The 5,678-nt window shown below is 35.3% G+C and overlaps 1 long non-coding RNA gene across 1 annotated transcript; it reads right to left on the minus strand.

Annotated features, from left to right (window-relative positions):
- LOC117480118 lies at positions 1 to 1,028 on the minus strand. The gene is made up of 3 exons (XR_004555638.1): positions 918 to 1,028; positions 398 to 540; positions 1 to 263 (listed from the first exon to the last, which is right to left on the minus strand). It is a non-coding gene; the product is annotated as an uncharacterized LOC117480118 (long non-coding RNA).
- Between the last annotated feature and the right edge of the window lie 4,650 nt (positions 1,029 to 5,678).

Here is a 5,678-nt window from a genome sequence, read left to right on the forward strand (position 1 = left end):
TTGATTTAAACTCAATAATTTTTATTTTTTATTTGCCAGTATTGAAGGGCCTTTGAAAACCAATTGACAGTGAGACAGTAAACATCACATTCTCGTGTAGGGAGTGTAACATTATGCCATTATCACTTTTTTGAGCAGTCTTCCCAGTCTTGGCCCTGGCCAGTCTTCTTTTGGTAGCAGCAAACGGCCACTTGTCCCAGACAACAAGAAAAGTCTCTGAAGTCGCAGGGATTCTTGTCGCATTTTTTTGCTTTGAGCTTTTCCTGGGGAAAATAATATTACTGTTAAAAGCAAGAAACACACCTGAGTAGTGAAGAAGAAGCAGGATAGTAAGGGAATGTGTTATCTATAAGGGGCTTGTTCATTGTAACTGTGTCATGTAAAGGGAGGTTCTTACTTTCATCTCAGCGCATTCAATTTCTTTATCAATCATCTTCATCATCTGCTCCTTGCTGATCTTGCCCTCAGCGTCAGAGTACTCCACGAACAACTCCACCATGCTTTTAATGATGTCTTGCAGACGATGAGCCATGGCTGTATCTGAAAAAAAAGGTATATTTTTTTAGTAATTATATATGAAACACTAGACTTTCTATCATTTTAAAACTGAGAGGATGAACAGAAAATCAAAGGTGTCAGGATGTGTGCAGTGGCAATATCGTCAAGTCTTGTGAAACTATTGATATTGTCCAATTAGATTCAACTTAAGTACACATAAGAACAATTTCAAGCCAGAAGTTCAAATTCAATCACTCTAAAGTCTAAGATTATATAATTACATAGCCAGTTTACAGACTATACAATGTCATTTTCTGTTGTGTCAGGCCATTTGGTACTCATCATGATCAAAATGTGAACATGTGACACTTACATACAAAACATACTCACTCTATATATTGCTTGATATCAAGACTCACCTTAGAGTTGAGGTTCCCAGGTAGAGAGAGTTCACGTCTGTGTCACTAACTTGGTCCCAGATGAGAGTGATGTTGGACTGAGGGGAAAGCCTACTTTTATAAGGGCCTACACACCATGAATGATTAGGCAAAAATCATGCCAAGACTTGATTTTGCCAAGTCATTCATGTACTGAAAATCTGACCAACTCCCGCCAAACCAGTTCCAGCGCTTTTGTGCAATACTGAGCCAAGATCCATAATTTATCATGTTTGAAAGGGTGAATAAATGTTTGTGTTGCTTTGCATTTGTTGACATTGCTCAAAGGTGTGTGTAGGTGCGGTACAGTGATGTGAAGTGGTTTTGTTACAGATGGAGTTCACCTCACATTACCCTGACAACGATAGACATACTCTGAAGTAAATGATGTGTTTGAGCAATTCATTGTAAAACCTATTATTGACCATTCAGTTGTCAAATGACATATGATAATTATACTTATTTCTGTATGTTGTAATTTTATTTTGTGATTTATTCTGTGTACAACATCTGTTGCATGTCTGTCCGACCCGGCAGCCGTTGATTGTGGTGTTTCTTTAGGGAATTTCCAAATAACAAAAAGGGTCGTATGCTACAGTATACCAAATGTTAAGCCCCCTGAGACAGTTAGGCTATATAAATCAAACTTGATTAATTGACAAATGTTCTCAACAATAGGCCCCACATGGCAGCTACTCAATAGAAAGAAGGATTTTATATTCTAAAATTATGTAATCTGCCTGTAACCAAAACACTTCACACATCAATGCATGAACCTTTATACAGGATTGTTACAATGTTATAGTCTATCCCTTCATCTCTATGGCATAAAAGGACAGGCCAAGCCGGTTTGTGAGGAGTAGGTCAGAGTTTTATTATACATGAATCACCTGATGTTTTTTAATTTCATTTTACAATATGTGTGTACAGATGTCAGACATTCTGTTAAAACAAGATTTGTAGGTAAAAAAAAGGCTGATTCATGCAATGACATGGCAACTTAGTTATTAATCTAGAATTTGAGAGTAATTCCATAAATGTAAACTTTATTCTGTGCTACTGCAGACACTAAATATACATCCTGTAACCTACTTATGTTAGATAAGATGGATTTATTTCTGTCATTGTACAGAGTATAGGTACTGAGACAACAAACTGGATATGAACCCAAGCATGGTTGTGTTACATTCTCTGTTCATTATCTGTGTTTTAAAATGTTTTCTTCAACACTGTCGATATGTTTCAGGAATCTGCTATCGTTAAAGCTGTTGCATAAAGAAATCCCGTAAAATTAAGGAAGAACCTCAAAACCATCATAATGTGTCGAACTAAAATAAACAAATGGCATGTATGAAACGGCCTTCACTGACAGGTGCTACTGCTACATCCACTCAAGCATGTTTCAGTTTAAAAGTTGTTTGCAAAAAAGAGTCCATCCAAAAATGGCCAAGGCAAGGCAAGGCAAGGCAAGTTTATTTATATAGCACCTTTCAACACAAGGTAATTCAAAGTGCTTTACAAAAATGGAAGACATTTTAAAAATGGCATTTAAAATCAGTCATTAAAAAGAAAAGATAATAAAATAAACATTAAAAGAAAAAATACATGGATAAAAGTTAAAAGTTACAGTGCAGTTTAAGATGTGAATAGTTCAATTAAAAGCAGCGGCAAAAAGAAAAGTCTTCAGCCTGGATTTAAAAGTAGTAAGAGTTGCAGCGGACCTGCAGGTTTCTGGGAGTTTGTTCCAGATATTTGGAGCATAATAACTGAATGCCAAGACAAATTATAATATAAATGTTTATGTTTTATGATCTTCTTTGTCTTTTAATGGCAATTGCTGCATGTGTAAAAGTATTTGCTCTCACTCATTTCCCATTTATTTGCAGGGAACCCCCTGTTTTATATTACATGCTTTCATTTGTTTGAAAGCACCACCTTAATGAACCGAAGGATTAGTTCATTCTTACAAAATGTATAACCATACACGCAAGGAATATCTTTACTTCCTCAGCCAACAATATAGAAACCATGTGTTCTACTTCTAAAACACACTACATTTGAATTTTGAAATAAATGTTTACATTTAAACTCACTGACAGTTCACGAGGACAGGACGTGTTTGGCTGGCAGAGGCCCTTCACCTCTTTACAGTATTTACACTTGCTCCACCTAGCAGGCAGCATGGAGAATGCAGAATGCAATACATGAGCAAGAAATGGGTGCGGTCACAACTTGAAGTGATTCAAAGGTTATACTTCATAGAAATACAACACTGAATGTCCCCTATTTTTACATTACACTCTGCAGCTATCAAAGGCTTTGGAACACAAACTTTTGTAAATATTAAAATAACTTATATTAAGAAAGTATGATTTACCTTTGCCACAACATGCGTTAAGTAATGAAAAACCTATTTAGATTAGTTGTTGTTGATTTGTTGTCAGCCATCATTTTATAAGCTAATCACATAAATGATCAGGTGGTTTTATGAAGTCACTATTTGAACAAATTCCCTTTTGAGATTTAATTTCTACACGTTATTGTTTGTCTATTTGTTTTGCTTTTGGATGTGGCTAGGCTCTGTTGGACACTAATAGTAAACCTGCATTGCCTGTTTTGATCGCTCAACTGTTTTATTCCGGCAGCCAAGTGAACCTGTTGAACCATTAGACAACAGCCTGCATTAGGTTCTGTAAACCGCCTTTTTTTTAACCAATCACAAGAGCCTCATGGAAACAAACGAGAACCAATAGAAAGGTGTGTTTGCTGATAAACCAGATGAGAGTGAGTTAACACTTTGTGGAGACAGGACTATTTGATATTAAAAAAAAAGTAAGGACACATTCCCATTGCAGAGCAAATGTTCGAATATAACTTCTAAAGAAGTTGGGAAATAACAAAACTTCAAAACAATGCTTCCTAAGAAGATAATTGTGTGGATACATACAAAAATACAATTAGTGCCCCTTGTCTTTTGTTTATAATACATAATAATCTCTATGTGCAGTCAGTGATGGGTTGGGAATTATGTAAATTGTCAAGATACATGTTGGGATTAGACCATGTGAATTGACATAAACACATCCAAAGAGAGAAAGACGGAAAGACAAAGAGATATATACTATCAATGATATTTATGAAACAATCAGAACAAATCTGATATGGGAAAAGAATCAGTAGTATTTGAAATAATAGACATAACATTTCTATTTATGAAGCACTGACAGTGATATGTGCCCCGGAAAACATAGCAGGTGATGTCTGTTGAATGTTTGATGAGCCCATGAGTGTTTCCTTCCACAGAAGTGACATCTGATACCTATCAGCTACTTGTACAGTGATTGCCATAAACCGTAAAGGATCTTACAACAAACGAGACTTTTAGAAGTTGCTTTCCAGGAATGAAATGTTATTTGCAAACAGTTGACAGAGGCATGAGGGCCGTGAATCTCATATTTTGCATGCAACTTTTATACACAAATAACAAGCATGAGTTTCACAATGGCTCTGCACATCGCTTAATAGCAGAAGCATCTGTTTTCAGGGTCAGGTGTGTCAGAAATAACACAAACCTATTGTGGCCTGAAGGTAATTTGCATTACATCTTAAAGGCTATTGTTATTTGTTTTTCTTTTGGGTGTTGTTGCCTTCTGCTGACACGAAGGGTTAACCTGCATTACCTGTCATTGTCCAACCTTTCTCTGGCAGCCAAGTAAAACACTGTCTCATTTTGCTACAACTGCCTGCAGCAGGTATTTCTTTAAACAGCTTTTATCCAATCACAAGAGCCTTATGAAAACAAACAAGAACCAACAGAGAGTATATTTGTTGATAAACCAGATGGAAGTGATTGAACACTTTATGGAGCGGGGGAAAATCCATATAGAATGAAGCTAAATCAATTAATCTTGATATTTAAAGTGGTATGGAAACATTCACACTGAGCAAAGCGTGTTGTAATCAAACTTCTAAAGGCATCATTGGCAAACAACAAAACCCTAAAACAATGCTTCCTAAGAGCTTAAGGTGCAGCTAAAGATAATATGCAAATACTGCCCCCTGTGTTTTGTTAATCATAAATAATAAGTCATTTTCTAAATGTTTATTTATGGGTTGGAATTTTGTAATTTGACAAGATAAATGTTGGGTTTGATTCATGTTCATTTACACAAATACATCCAAACAGAGAAAGACAGAAAACAGAGAGATATACTCTTAACTCCTTTTATGGCGTAAAAGGATTCTGATATACAAGAAGTCCTTAACCTGTGAGGTACTCCAGACAGTAGTATTGGAAAGTGAATGTTTGAATTCATTTGATTTATTAGAAGCATTGATAGTGAAGTCTTGTTTAATTAATTGAATACCTCTGTTAAAGGAGGAAAGAATCTTTTCTTGTTTAAAAATAATTAATTAGATTTGTTAAGAACATTTCTAGTAAAGTCCAGTTAATTAAATCTGCTGACATTTTAAAAGAGCTTGGGTTTAAAGAAACGTTTTTATGTTTAAAATGAATATTTCTGTGCTTAGTCTGCTCAATCTATGTGTAACATATTCATAATTAAGGCAGCAGTTGCCAAACAAATGTATTGTGTACATGCTTTATTTACATGTTTACATGCTTTATTTATTTGATAACTTACAAATTCTAAAATGCATCATTCTTGTTTTCAAAGGTTTTTCACCCGCATAAAGTGACCCAGTCAGCAAAGACATTTGTTAAGTGAACTGCTAAATAAAAAG

The sequence above is a fragment of the Trematomus bernacchii genome, unplaced genomic scaffold (assembly GCF_902827165.1).
Source record: "Trematomus bernacchii unplaced genomic scaffold, fTreBer1.1, whole genome shotgun sequence".
Lineage (NCBI taxonomy): Eukaryota > Metazoa > Chordata > Actinopteri > Perciformes > Nototheniidae > Trematomus > Trematomus bernacchii.